This window comes from Sorex fumeus, unplaced genomic scaffold (assembly GCF_029834395.1).
Source record: "Sorex fumeus unplaced genomic scaffold, SorFum_2.1 ptg000025l, whole genome shotgun sequence".
Lineage (NCBI taxonomy): Eukaryota > Metazoa > Chordata > Mammalia > Eulipotyphla > Soricidae > Sorex > Sorex fumeus.
In genome coordinates this window covers 2,558,043-2,573,517 of record NW_026606082.1, presented here as the reverse complement: position 1 = coordinate 2,573,517, position 15,475 = coordinate 2,558,043, and the positions used below count along the sequence as shown (strand labels likewise).

The window sequence follows — 15,475 nt, the reverse complement described above, 5'->3', positions numbered from 1 at the left end:
CGGGAACTGTGTGATGTGTCTGACAAGGCGGCAGGTAGTCGGGGAGGGCAGAGAGGGGAAAGAATACGGGAATGCTGGTGGAAGGAAGTTGACGCTGGTGGTGGGACTGGTAGTGAAATACTATATGCCTATGATTCAACTAACGATAACTTTGAAAATCACAGTTCTGTCACTAAATTAATATATTTTTTAAGGGCTGAAGTGATAGCACAGCAGGGAGGGCATTTGCCTTGCACGTGGCCGACCCGGGTTCGATTCCCAGCATCCCATAGGGTCCCCCGAGCACCGCCAGGAGTGATTCCTGAGTGCAGAGCCAGGAGTAACCCCTGAGCATCGCTGGGTGTGACCCAAAAAAATAATTAAAAGAATAGTGCATCTGGGGTTTCATAATCCACTGGGGGCATGCAGACTCCTGAAATGATCCAATCACCCTCCCACCCACAGACACTTGAAGAAAGCTGCCAGGCAGCTTCTCCAATGGCAGAAATATTCCAGAGACCCTCAACACTTCTCCAGCAACCAGCCTGGGGCCATGCTGCTAGTGCAGAGGGTTCTTCCCTCGAATAGGTGACCCCTGACAGGTGAGTGACGAACACCTGAGCTGCATCCCAGGGCACGTCTGCTAGGCTCACCCGTGGGGCCAGAGCACTGCCGTGGGAGTCGGCACTTGCTCTGGGATCTAAGACAGACCTTGGAACATCCAGAAGCCCGGTCACATCTTCTGCTGAGTGAGAAGAGGCCGGGGTCCTCTGTGCTCCCAACACGCCGTGTCCTGTCTTGGGCCTTGCCCATGTATCTTTTTGGTGGACCGTATCCAGAGACAAGTGTCTCTTTCGGCAAAGTCCACCAATTCAAGGCCTTGTCCCCCCATCTCGAGGGCCACGCCACTCCCCCTTCCCCCATGCGGGCCTTTAGAGTCCTGTGTATTTGGTGGGAAGTGTACAGCTGGGGACGGCAGTTAAACCAATGGAATCCCATATGCGTGCAAATGTGCACGCTAACTCTTCCTGGGGACAGGCAGAGTGTCATGTCCAGTCCAGGCTCTGCCTCCTGGGAGCTGTGTGAACGCTGTGGTCAGAACACAGAAGACACTACATGGTAAAAACGCGCTCTGGCTGTCTTTTTTTTTTTTTTTTTTTTTGAGAAGGGAGGGCTGGGCCACACCCAGCAGAGCTCGAACTCCTGGCTCTGTGCTCAGGGATCACTGGGGGAAGGGGGGGCGGGGGGGGGGAGGGAAGGCCCTCAAGGGTGCCGGGGGTCAAACTCAGGTTGGCTGCGCACCAAGCAAGCTAGCCCCTGTGCGATCGCTCTGTCTTAACAAACAGCACTTCCATTCACCCTCAGGAGTGGAAGGCTCAAGGCAGAGAAAACAACAACCTCCAAGCTCATGCCGCTCTCTGTCATCCGAGAGACCCCTCCTGGGTCCCCCCCACTACCATGTCCCGAGATGTGACACAGCAAGTCCAGGGATGTGAACATTGAAACAATGGGGCCACCCCAGCGAAAGGCACTTCTGTTTTTCCACCCAATGATCGTACTGAATAATCTTAGAAATTAAATAACTCTGAAAAGGAAAACCAGCTTTAATCAAATCAATGTGTGTGTGTGTGTGTGTGTGTGTGTGTGTGTGTGTGTGTGTTGCTTTAAAAAAAATAGGTTTAATGTTCTCTGGGCTGGAGCGTTAGCACAGCAGTAGGGCGTCTGCCTTGCTCACAGCCAGCCTGGCCGAGCCGGGTTCGATTCCTCCGCCCCTCTCGGAGACCCCAGCAAGCTACCGAGAGTATCTCGCCTGCACGGCAAAGCCTGGCAAGCTCCCCGTGACGTATTTGATATGCCAAACACAGTAACAACAAGTCTCATGACGGAGACGTTACTGGGCCCGCTCAAGCAAATCGATGAACAACGGGAGGACCGTGACCGTGACTAATGTTCTCTGGGGGGTCTTTTGAAAGCCACCTTGAATCCCTCAAGCTGTCTTCACTCTTCAGAGCTGCCGGGGCAGCCCCGGTAGGACACGGGACAGTTCCCACTCAGGCAAACGCCTCCGACTCCAGGAGCTGGTCCCCCGGCCTCTGGACACCAGCACAAAGGAGTCTTCGGGCAAGATGCCCGCTGGCCGGGTCCCTGGGGCTCAGCACTTGCCTCTTCTCCGGGGCCTTCCACAGGGCCAGCGCTTCCATTGCCAACCCCCGGGGTGGTAGCGGCGGGATCAGTGTCCCCATTCCTGGGTCCCCGCCTCACTAGCTGTCTGTCGCAGTGAAGCCTTTTCGGTTGAAGATCCAGTTAGCTGTGCTTAGCTATGCGGCCGACCCGGGTTCGATTCCTCCGCCCCTCTCGGAGAGCAGGCAAGCTACCGAGAGTATCCCACCCCCACGGCAGAGCCTGGCAAGCTCCCCGTGGCGTATTCGATATGTCAAAAACAGTAACAACAAGCCTCACAGTGGAGATTTTACTGGTGCCCGTTCAAGCAAATCAATAAACAACGGGAGGACAGTGCTACAGTGTGAGCCACGTGTTGATTTTTTTTTTAAATAAACTGTATTGGTAAAGGTAAAGGCCCTCCGTTGATCGTCGATTTGCTCGAGCGGGCCCAGTAACGTCTCCATTGGAGACTTGGATCACAGTGAGATACAGTTGCAAACTTTCATGAGGTTTCAGTCATACAGTGACCGAGCACCCATCCCTTCACCAGGGCGTGTTTTCCACCGCCAAGGTGCTCAGTGTCCCTCCCACCACCCCCACCCCACCCACCCCCTGCCTCTATGGCAGGTATATTCCTTCCTACGGTCTCTCTCATTTGGGGCGTTATGGTTTGCGGTACAGACATTAAGACATCGTGCTTGGTTCTCAGTCGACTTTCAGCACTTCACTCCCATCCTGAGCGATCCCTCCACATCGTCACTTACTGAGTGGTCCCTTCTTCATCCCAACTGCCTGTTCCCCCAGCTCGTGGGCCAGCTCGTGGGGCCGGCTTCCAAGCCACGTGTGGATCTCTCAGTGTGGATCTTGAACTTTCTCCACAGAGGCCAAGTGGGTGTAGAGTTGAATGGAGACCCCAGGTTTGTCCGGTCTCAACTGCCTGGGGGATCTGGGTGAAAGTTTCAAAGGCCAGGCGGAGTGGGAAGTGGGTTCTGTGGCTGTCAGTCATGGCAGGGAGGGGTGGGTCCTTCCCAGTGACAGGAAGGAACACAGAGAAGCGGAAGAGAAGAGGAAGTGGCACGTTCCCAGCTCTGCCGCTACTGGCAAAAACGTTCAGTTTGCTATGAGTTAGCCTGGAGTTACAAAAGCTACAAATATCTGAAGATTTTGTTTGTCTTGCAGGGGCAGACCAGGCGTATTCCTTGCTCTGTGCTCAGGGATCAGCGCTGGCTGGAATGGGGGTGGGGAGGAGAGCATTTGGGGGAACCATATTTTTCAGGTTGCCAGGGATCGAACCTGAATCGGTCATGTGCAACGCAAGTCTTACTGGCCCCTATCTGTAGATTTTTTAAAAAATTAGTATATTTTATAGCATGACAAACTTCAAACAGCAATTTTATATATTATGAAATATCTGTGAAGTGGAGAGCGGGAGGTAACAATCCTAAAATTTGTCTTATTCTATGCCATGTGTGGTTTTTAGCGTTTCTGTGGTGCTGTATAATTACCGTCTTTTTTAAATCGATGACATATCTCTAGCCATCTCTAACCATCCTTATTTCTCCAGGGCCGGCTCAGAACAAAAAAATTTTAAAGGGCTTTGTGAGGCAGCAATTTCTGTTGCTCTAATGTATTATTTTTGTAATGAAACATATGTTTTTGTTTTCGGAGCTCGAGGCAAGTATATTTCTTATCCCTTAACCCCAAATGTCAAGTATAATTTATGCATTCTTTCTATGTAAATGTTCTTTGAAATCCTTCTACTTTGAGAGCAACATAAAAGATATTTAAGAAAACCCAGTGAGAAGCAAAATCTGAAAAGAAAAGGCATCCGATTAGAAAGTAACATTTTTTTCTTTTGAATCAGAAGGTAGAAAATCACAAGGACCTCACATATGTGCAGAAACATATGCAGAAATCAATCCACTAACATGGAAAATTAAACAGCTCAGCGAGATTGGGGACACAGAATCACTGTCACATTCCATTTGCATGTTCTAGACCAGGAATGAAATGAAGGCATCACCCACTCCCAGTGCATCAGAAACCCCCACCTGGAAATCTACGAAGTATAAAACCAACTATTATAAGTATCCATTACTGAGAATAATTAGAGGTAACCTAGTTAAATGTAGAGCCGTTTCATTTTCCTGGATTGGAAGACTTACTCTTGTTTAAAACACAGTTCTCTCCCAAAGTGATATATAGATTCACTGCAATCCCTATCAAAATCCCATCAAGAATTTTTCTCTTCAGAAATTAAAAAAAAAGATACTAACATTAATATGGAAATGCAAAAGTAATGAGACAGCCAAAAAAAAATTTTTTGGGGGGGTGGGGAGGACACAGTGGGAAAATGTGTATTTTCAAACTTACTAAAAAGCTTGTTACTGTTTTGGGCATATTGAAGAATAGAACTCGGGTTCAACTCCAGCCCTAGCATAGCGGTAGGGTGTTTGCCTTGCATGAGGCCGACAAGGCCGACCCGAGTTCGATTCCTCGGCCCCTCTCAGAGAGCCCGGCAAGCTACCGAGAGTATCTCACTCGCATGGCAAAGCCTGGCAAGCTCCCCGTGATGTATTCGATATGCCAAACACAGGAACAACAAGTCTCAAGATGGAGACGTTACTGGGCCCGCTCGAGCAAAATAAATGAACTAGGGGAGGACAGTGACAGTGACTGAAAAGCTACTGCAATCAACACAGTATGGAGGCCACAGTATGGCCTAAAAAGAGATACAACCTTGGGAACAAAACAGCAGGTCCGAAAATAAGTTTTCTCATTAAGATTAATTTTTAACAGAGGTACCCAAACAACTCAATGGGAAAGGAAGACTTTTAACAAATGCTATTAAAACATTGTGTATGCAATGGAGTACTATGTAGCTGTTAGAAAAGACGAAATCATGAAATTCACATACAAGTGGTACTACATGGAAAATAGCATGTTAAGCAAAATGACTCAGAAAGAAAGGGACAGACATAGAAAGATTGCATTCATCTGGGGAACATAAAGTAACAAAATAGGAGACTAACACCCAAGAATGGCCGAGATTAGTACCAGGAATTCTACTCCATGACTTGGAGGCCAACCACACATGCTAGGGGAAAATGGAGCTCAGATAGAGAAGGGAACAACAAATAAAGGGTGTTGGGAGGATCCTCCCAGGATGGGAGAAGCATGCTGCAAGTAGACTATAGACCAAACATGATTGCCAACTCAATGTTTCTTTTGCAAGCCACAACACCCAAAAGGAGAGAGAGAACAGAGGGGAATGCCCTGCCACAGAGCCAGGGTGGGATGGGGGGGGGTGGGTGGGTGGGAGGGATACTAGGATCCGTGGTGGTGAGAAGTGGGCACTGGTGGAGGGATGGTATTTGATCATTATATAATTGAAACCCAAGCACAAAAATGTGTAAGTCTGCAACTGTACCTCATGATGTCTATTAAAAAAACATTGTGTATGTATTTGTGGTGTATGTGTGGGGGGGGTTGTTTGTTTGTTTGTTTGTTTGTTTTTTTTTTGCTTTTTGGGTCACACCTATGATGCATAGGGGTTACTCTTGGCTTTGCACTCAGGAATTACTCCTAGCAGTGCTCGGGGAGCCATATGGGATGCTGGGAACCAAACTGAACTTAGGTCAGCCTTGTGCAAGGCAAACGCCCTACCCGCTGTGCTATTGCTCCAGCCCCGTGTGTGTGTGTGTGTGTGTGTGTGTGTGTGTGTGTGTGTGTGTGTGAAGATGAAGTTAGGCCTTTCTTGATAAGTTAAATCAACCAATGATATCTGTAAAAGCTAAAATGATTAAAAAGGGCAAAAGTTTCCAGAAAAAATTTTTTTAAATTCTTTGTAGGTTTCAATTAGGTTCTTATACAAATGCACTACAGTATAATTCATTAAAAAAAAAACCCTGATGACAGAGGGCTGGAGCAATAGTACAGCAGGTAGGGTGTTTGCAGTCAACCAATGGTTTGATCCCCGGCATCCCATAGGGTTCCCGAGCACTGCCAGGAGTAATTCCTACATGCAGAGCCAGTAGTAACCCCTGAGCATCACGGGTGGGCACCCCTCCCCCGCCCCCTGCATTAAAAAACAAACAAAAACTACTCATGAGACAGGACTTTGTCAAAACAAAGATCTTCCAGGGGCATGGAAGTGGCATGAGGGTCAAGGCACATGTTTTACATGCGTCAGCCCTGTTTGGTTCCAGCCCCAACCCCAGCCCAGCCCAGCATGGTCAGGGGCAGCCCCAGAGAGTTCCCACAGCACCACTGGTGGCAACCGTGGTGGACCAGCACTTGTGGGGCCCTCACGGCTCTGCATCCTTGGTCCCTCGCACTGGCTGCCAGCCCTGATACCTGAGCGTCTTCAGGAATGCCCCCCACAGCCCCCAGGCAAAACTGGGGAGTCCCTCCCCGACCCCCAACAACAACAACAACAAAATGAAAACCTTCTGCACTACAAAACTCACTGCTAATAAATGAAAAAGGTGCGATGGAGAAATAGCTCAACGGGCTTCAGCACCGGCTTCACTTGCTGGAGGCCTGGAGTCTGCGCCTGGTACCGCATGCCCCCCTCCCCCTTCCAAACATTGCCAGGAGCAAGTCCTGAGCATCAAGCAGGACACAGTTCTTGAGCCTAGTCTTATAGGACCCAAAACCAAAAGGCAAAGAAAAGTGTACTTTAAAATTGAAATTGAAAAAGGGGGCAGAGTGATAGTACAGTTGGGTAATGCGCTTGCCTTGCATGTGACCAACCAGGGTTCGATCCCTGTTACCACATATGGTCCCTCCTGATTCCCACCAGGAATAAGCCCTGAGCACCACCAGGTGTGGCTTCAAAATTTTTAAAAAAGGTGAAAATTGTCAAGTTTTGTTTTAAACAAAAAAAAAAATCGCCTTTCTGGCACTAACTTTGTTTTATACAAAATCAAAATTATTAATATTCAAACTCTAAAATAAGCTCTAAGGTCAGTGATTATAAAATGAAATGTCCTCTGTGGAAATGCGTGATGTAATACTACATTAGCCACGATCTCCTTTATAGATGAGAGGAACATTTGCACATTTCATGAATGAAGTGTCTATTTTGGAGTCTCCGCCTAATCAGAAACATCCCCCTTCAACAGGGATGGCTCTGCAGACCTGGGAAGCTAAACAGATCGTCGACAGACAGATGGAATTTATCAAATGCCATTTGCCTTGCTTGCAAATGGCGAGATTATGATTTTAATATACCCTGTGAAGAAAAACTAATACTCAAATCAACCTAGACCTACCTGAAAAATATTATTTTATTGCCTATTCAGTAGTCAGCAGGCCCAGTAACACTGTGATACTTGTTACTGTGTTTGGCATATCAAATACGTCATGGGTAGCTTGCCAGGCTTTGCCATGTGGGCAGATACTCTTGGTAGCTTGCCGGGCACTCCAAGAGGGGCGGAGGAATCGAACTCGGGTTGGCCATGTTGGTGGCGTGCAAGGCAAACGCCCTACCCGCTGTGCTATCGCTCCAGCCCGGGCTGGAGCGATAGCACAGCGGTAGGGCGTTCGCCTTACAAGCGGCCAACATGGCCGACCCGAGCTCGATTCCTCCGCCCCTCTCGGAGAGCCCGGCAAGCTACCGAGAGTATTCGATATGCCAGACACAGTAACAACAAAGTCTCCAATGGAGACGTTACTGGGCCCGCTCGAGCAAATCGACGATCAACGGGAGGGCCTTTACCTTTTTTACCTTTATCAGTAGTCAGCATTTCCTTAAGACCCTTCTTTCAACGAGTCCAACTGAGAAGATAACTTATTTTCAATAAATAACTGAATAACTGATTAACAGTGTTCAATAACTGAAATCAGTAAGTTCCACTGACAACAAAGTCGGAATCCACTTAATCAATATCCGTAAAGACATATAATTTCTATCTACGAATGAGGGCTAAGGACTAATTCAGCAGGACAGAAATTATTCTATTACTCATAGAATTAGTCCTTAAACACATATGGGAAATGCAAAAGTAACAGAATAGCCAAAAACATTTGGGGGGGGGGGGGTTGCGAAATCACAGTGGGAAAATGTGTGTTTAGAAATTATTCTACTCATCATAGAATTAGTCCCTAAACACACACTTGACCATGGAAGCTGCCGTTTTCACTTCTGCGCTTGTGGACCAAACCATCAGATACTCAGAGACTTGAAAACACCGCCCCTTGGGCCAGAGACAGTTCAGCAGGGAAGGCGTTTGCCTTGCATGCATTCGGCCCCGGTTCGATCCCCGGCCTCCCATAGGGTCCCCCGAGCACCGCCAGGAGTAATTCCTGAGAGCAGAGCCAGGAGTCACCCCCTGAGCATTGCCAGGTGTGAACCCAAGCCCAAATAAAGAAGTAAAACCCCGGCCCCTTTAGGACCTCAGCGTTCTGCAGTTCCACCAGGAGGGCTGCATCAGGTTTTCTGCTTGGGATCCCACCAAGCAAAGAGCACTGTTGGCAAACTGGGTTCCTCTCTTGAGTCCCAGTCGGAAATCTGCTCCTTCAAGCTGGGGCTGTCAGTGGAACCCAGTCCTCCGGGCAGTCAAGCTGAGGGCCCCACTTCCTTAAGGCCACCAGCAGTGCCTGGTGGTCAGTCAGCCCCTCCCCCGCCGTGTCGCCCTCCCATCTGCCAAGTCAGCGGCCGTGCTCCCCATCAGTCTTGTGCTCCAACCTCTCAGACTTCCTCTTCTGCTGCCCGCCCGAGGAAGGGCTGAGGGGCAGCCGATAAGGCCCACCCAGTTCATGACCTGGACCCCCCTCCACCCCTCCCATCTGCTGGATCTCCTTCCACTGGGCACTCCAGGGGAGAGTCCGGGGGCCAGTCACGGAGCTCTGCCAACCACACCTGCCTTGCTTTCCGGAATTCTACTGACAGGCAACGTCCGAGCTGGAGTCGAGGGAGGGGCGGAAGGAAGCGTTTGGGGGGAAGATGACAGCTTAATGAGGGGGCCGCGGGGTGCCCACACCTCCACACCTGGCACCCCCCCGTGGAGCAGGGACCACAGAGGAGCCGCCAGGGTGACACGTGCCCCAACTCAGGGCACACAGCAGCCCCCCCCCACCCCACGGCCTCTTGCCCCAAAGTGGCAACTACATCTCATACAGCTGTTAGAGCTCACTTGGGTGACAGGAAGTGCAGGAAGCAAACGTGTCATTTTAATGACACGATGGGGAAGCAAACAGAAAAAAAAAATCTGGCATGTAAAAAACACTTGACAATGTAAGTGACCCAGTTTTCTTGAATACAGCAACACCTGTGTGTGTGGGGGGCGGGGGAGTAGAAGGGGGTAAGCTATGCAGAGACCCCGTTCTTCATGGAAAAAGACATGTTACCAGTGACCAGAACAACACTTGGCTCCGCGCTCAAAAATCAATCAATCAATCAATCAATCAAAGATAAAGGCACTTGAAGTTCATCAGAAAACCGGAATACAGAGTCAGCACTCGAGTACGCTAAAAAGCCGCCTACATTTGCATTGCTTGGGAGAAAGGAACTGCAGTCCAACGAGCAAGCGTTCATCCTGTTTAGAGACGCAGACAGCAGGCTCTGAGGAGTTTGCTAATTCCTTCAGAACAGCACTGCAACCACAAAAGAGAAAGTGGGAGGTGGGGGGAGGGGGGAGCAGACCAACGAAAGCAAAATACTGGAAAACATTTTGTCTCCCGCACTTCCGGAATCGAGGGGGACGCATTTGTTCATTGGTCTACTGCTGGGGACAGGGAATGATTTTTATAATGAGCAATCTCGTTTCCGAGCTCTGACTGGAGGCAGTTCTCCTGTCCTTGATGGCAGAGTCCCGCGGCAGCCTTAGGAAGCAGCCCACTGAAATCATCCCCTCTCTGACAGATGGCAGGGGTGGCAGGGGGGGCGGTGGGGAGCAAATTCAGGGCGGAGCCAACAGGTCTGCCTAGCACCCGTTATCTCAGCAAAGCCTCCAAGGCCAAAGCAATGAAAGATCTCCACAGTCTACATCCCACCAAGCACTGTTCCTCACTGGTGGCGGCACGCCCTGGAGAGTCCCCCCACCAACCCCCCAAACCCTGCACTAAACAAGGCCGCAAAGGATGCTGGTGATGGGGGGTGGGGGTGGGGGAGCAGGTAAATGAGAAATGGAGACCCACAGGCACCCACTGACATCCAGGAGCCAAGGGTCCCCTGTGACCTGGCTGAAGGGGGGAGCACTTGGCAGAGGAAGGAGACGCGTATTCGATCCAGCGCCCACTCCTGCTCTTCCCCATCCCTGGGACCAGCCTGAAACTGAAAATGCCCCAGAGCAAAGGACGGGCCAGACACCCTCCAGACAACTTAACTACACACCCGGGTCAAACGTAATTACAGGCTGGGGCCTGGCGGGCTTCACCTTGCTGCCTTCCCTGCACCCCACAGCCCTGGGGCAATGCTGTTTCCTGAGCGGTCATCCCCCAGCTCTGGTTCTGGGCACAAACAGTACAAGGGAAGGACCAAGCACCCTTTTTTTAAAAAAACAGCTTAACTGTTGTAAAACCACCTGCATCCGCATCCGGTGTGGCTGGTTGCTCTGGGGGGAGTCTGAGCAGGAAGATGTGCGAGACTTGGACCACTTGGGTCACTCATCCCAAAGGCACCTGCCGCAGTGGGTTCCTCCCTGGAATCGTTGAGTGGGAGGTCACGCATGTGTCGGGAGGGAATGGCAGAGAGGAAAGGGGTTACAGAAGGGAGAACTGGGGGAGCAGAAAACAAAGGGAGGAAATCCTCCGTGCATCTGCGTGTGGGGACGGGAGACGGCCGTGACGGGGCCAGCAGGTTGGTGCCCGTCAGCCAGGACTGTTTAACAACACCGTCCGGGGATTCTGTTCAGCAATACCTTCCACCTCCAGCGGCCTTATTCACGAGAGCCAAGAGGTGAAAAGAAGCCAAACGTCCATCTACGGATGAACAAATGAGCTAAAGGCACACACACGTGCAGCGATATTGTTCTGCACACAGACGGGAAGAGAGTCCCGGGAGAGGCTCCCACAGGGACAAACTGAGGAAGCAGGATGCTGGGGGCAGCCAGAGGCACGCGGACACAGCGTGACTCTCCTTATTGTGCTGCGGCCAACGTAGGCAAAACCAGGGAGGAGGAAATTAGGTCCACGGAAGCCGAACCCAACCTAGGGACAGAGGGAAAGGGAGAATGGAGAGAGTGCTGAATGACACAGTGCTTCGTGCTTCTCGGGAGAGGAGCAGGAAATGCTCTACAATGAGTCTAATGGGAGTCGGGATGGGATACCTGCCCCCCACCTCACCTCCCTGCACTGCCAGAAGCCCCGGCAGTCAGTCATGGCCACACCCAAAAGCCACCACCCAGTTATAAAACCGACTCCAGAGAGAGAGAGAGAGAGAGAGAGAGAGAAGAAAGATGCCTGCCATAGAGGCAAGGGGCAGGGGGAGGTGGCGGAAAGGAAACTGGGGACACGAGTGGAAGACAACGTACACTGGTGGAGGGATGGGTGTTGACCATTCATTGTATGACTGAAACTCAATCATAAATAGTTTTGTAATGGTTTATCTCACAGTGATTCAATTAAATAAATAAATGAATGAATGAATAAAATAAGATGTGCCTATGGGGACGGGTACACAGTTTTATGAATACACTCAGTCACGGAATGCCAGCCACGAGACAGCAGATTTTATACCACGTTAAAAGAAAAATCCATCAAGATAGTCTTAATCTTTATGAAAGGTATAAATTTAACCCATATGAAATTTCAGTGTTTTACATTCAACAGTTTTACATTTTTTTTTAAGTTGAATAATCATTCCATTTTCTCCTCCCTTCCCAAAGACAGCTTCTCGGGGCTGGAGCGATAGTACAGCACGTACTTGCTTTGCATGGAGCTGACCTGGGTTCAATCCCCAGCATCGCTTATTGTCCCTTGAACTCCGCCAGGATAATTCCTGAGTGCACAGCCTGGAGTAACCCCTGGGAGCATTGCCAGGTGTACCCAACAACCTCTTCCCCACAAAAAAAAAAAAAGATCTAAGACAATTTCTCTCTCCTTCCCCATTATCATGAGAATTCTGCTTTCTGGTTTTCAGTACAAAGTCAGAAGCAGGTGTATCTAGGTGAGAGTTAACCCAACATCATGAAAACAACGGAAAAAGAAAAAGAAAAAGGGAGATGAAAACCAACCCTTTTGTTACTATGGGTTTTTTTGTTGTTGTTGTTCTTGTTATTGGGGTCACACCCAGCAGTGCTCAGGGCTTACTCTCGTCTCTGGGCTCAGGAATCATTCCTGGTGGTGCTCAGGGGACCACAGGGGGTGCCAGGAATCAAACCCGGGTCTGCCACGTGCAAAGCAAATGCACTATCTGCTGTACTATCACTCCAGCCCGAAAGCCAGACCCTTTGAACTGCTGCTCCCACCACAAATCCTGTGGGTCAGGACTCCCTGTAGGCGGTGACCAACCTTCCAGACAGCCCGCCAAGCAAGACAGGCCACGCCTTATCTGTAGCTCCCATTACATCATATCAGCTGCCCAAGGACACCTTATCCTGCAACCCCACACAGGGCACTTTCAGGAGTGTGCTGAATTCGACTCGCTGGTCTGGTTGGCTAGGTTAAAAAGTTCACAAAAGTCCAGACCTTCTGTTCCAGTTCCTATTTTATTTGCACAAAAAAGAGCATCAGAACTCTTTCTAAAAGAAAAAAAAAAGCTCTGTCCAGTTCGAATACATTTTCTCTCCTATATCTGTTATCTTTAAGGAACCATCCCAACAGAGAAGGAAATCTACCCCAGAACTTCACTTCACTGACTTGAATCTGTTCCAGAATTATGTCTGAGGCTATTCAGCCTCAGAAATGGAAACACGATCAGCTGCAGAAAGAAGTCTAGGGAAGACCTTGATTCCTGGGGAAATCCAACACTTTTTGTTTCCCTCCAGTCTTGGAATAACCTGCAAACTTTAAAACAGCGTGTCCCCAGAATGTAACTGCATAATTCAGCAAACACCTATCTAAATCGTTCCAAGCTGCAAGTTAGGTGCACAGAGGAAAGGGCACGCATTCGGGCCCTGCCCTATTCTGCTATTCAGCTCTGCCGAGTTCCGTGAAAATAAAAATAAATAAATAAAATGAGAATCATCTGTCACATAACTGTGGGCAGAGTAACTGGCATGAAGGTGGCAGACCAAATGATAAAACCCCATGCTAATAATACACCGATTAGGGAGTTTCTGACAGTCGGTGTGAACTCGGGACAATGGCAGAAAACAGAAGTGAGCCAGCTGTGAGCCGTCCCCAGCCCTAACGGATGAACACCAACCCTCCGGCTCCCAGGAGGCAGGTGGCAATGCCGCATTTCCTTCTCTCCCCAGCCTGGAAACTCCGTACACAGGCAATTTCTGGTCAGCCTAATTTCTCCAGGCACTGACTGCTGCTGACCACACTGCCCTCCCAACATGACCACACGTCTGCATGGGCCAAGACCAGCAGTGGTCAGAGGTGGGTGTGGGTCGGGGATACCGCTGAGCACACAGCAGGGGAGTCCCTTCAGCCCACTAAGTAGGGACTGTGAACGGAGCCACTGGAAGAAGTGGCAGTTCACTGAGGCAGAACTGAGGACAAGGGGCCACAGGCCCTGTCACCGCAAAAACGGACGGGACAAGGTCATCTCGCATTTTGGGCTAATTCTAGAGCAGGGTACTATTGATGAAGACTTGGGCCCACTCCCCGCAGTCAACTCCCTGAGGTCCTCAAAAGATGAGGAGGACCTCCGAGGGCACGAGGTCTGAGGTGGGGTCTAGAGAACTTTCTGGTTTTCCGGAGAGCCAAACCCTTAACTTAGCCAAACCCCTTGCTCCCTCAAGCTACCTTAACACCCAACTTACTTTTTTGTTTAGAAGTAGTTCCAGCAGCTATTGTTGCTGGTGCTATTTTTATTTTGAAATCATTTTTAAGTTTACAAAAGAGTTGTAAAGATGGGGGGGCTGGGTAGTACGGCGGGTACGGTGTTTGCCTTGCATGCAGCCAACCTGGGTTCAATTCCCAGCATCCCATAGGCTCCCCCGAGCACCGCCAGGAGTGATTCCTGAGTGCATGAGCCAGGAGTAACCCCTGAGCATTGCTGGGTGTGACCCAAAAAGCAAACAAACAAATAAACAAACAGAGTTGTAAAGCTAATAGGAAATAAAAACTCACCCAATTTTCTCTAGGTGATTTAAAAAGAAAACCAAACAGTAATATATTCCTGGGCAAATCAAATGTTTCTGGGTTTTTACTCCCTCGGTTCTAAACTATTAGGACATGGGGCCAGGGAGAGGGCTCAGAGGGCTGGCACACATGTGAAGGAGTTCACACGAGGGAACCTTGGGTTTGAACCCAGTACCACATGGTACTCTGATCAGCATTAAGAGTGGCAAATCCCCCCCCACCCCCCACCAAGCACCACTGATCTGGGAATAGCCCAGTACCGCAAGTTGGGGCAAAAATTATTAAAAGATTGACTCATATTCGCTAATATCCCTCCTTCCAATTCCACCTTTCTACGAGTCTATTTAAGTTCTTCCCAGGACCCCTCATTATGTTCAAGGATAATAAAGATGATGATTAATCATTTATAACTATGGCGGGGCGGGGGGGAGAACCCTTAACTCAAAACCAATCAGATACCATCTGCAGGACTTAAAGGGACATATGTCTCTAGACACTCGTGCCCTACAGGATGAAATTGTTTGAGTGTTACAAGAAAAACGCTCAGGAATTCAATATGAGAACTTAGCCCAGAGGGTCGCAGATGCATTGCAGGGCCTCGACCCCAGGTCATGGTGGCCAAGCACCACCCATGCTGTTGGCAGCACTGGTACAGCCTTACTGATCACGTCTGTTTTATTGATCCTGCAGAGAAGACTAGCCTATGCTGAGAGCAACACCCATCAAGCCTATTTCATTTGTTTTTTTTTTGGGGGGGGGGATTTTTGCACTTTGCAAACAGGAAAGGGGGACATATTGGATCCCCTGCTGGTCCTTTCCTGAACCGCCCGGATGGTGCCAGCTTGTTGAGTAATTCTCGGAGGATTCTCCTGGAGGCTAGATGATATCTGAGATGGGGAAGAGCCAAAAGGGGCACCTTCTCCCCCATGATCTGTAATCAAATCATTTGTCCCTCCATATTCTAAGCAGCTCCGGCTTGTCTGTTTTCCTATAGCTTATTCACAAGACATATCATTAGGAACCTAAGTAATTACTGAATGTCTTCCTATTTACATGAAGTGTTCTTCCTTCCCGGCTGCAGGTATAAAGCAGAGCAAGTATCAGAACTGCATCCCAGAGGTGGTGGGAAATGGGC

At 49.5% G+C, this 15,475-nt stretch overlaps 1 protein-coding gene across 3 annotated transcripts in view; it reads right to left on the bottom strand.

Annotated features, from left to right (window-relative positions):
* Positions 1-15,475, bottom strand: part of GRK3 (G protein-coupled receptor kinase 3) — a 159,003-nt gene that overhangs the window by 102,777 nt on the left and 40,751 nt on the right. The window lies entirely within an intron of this gene.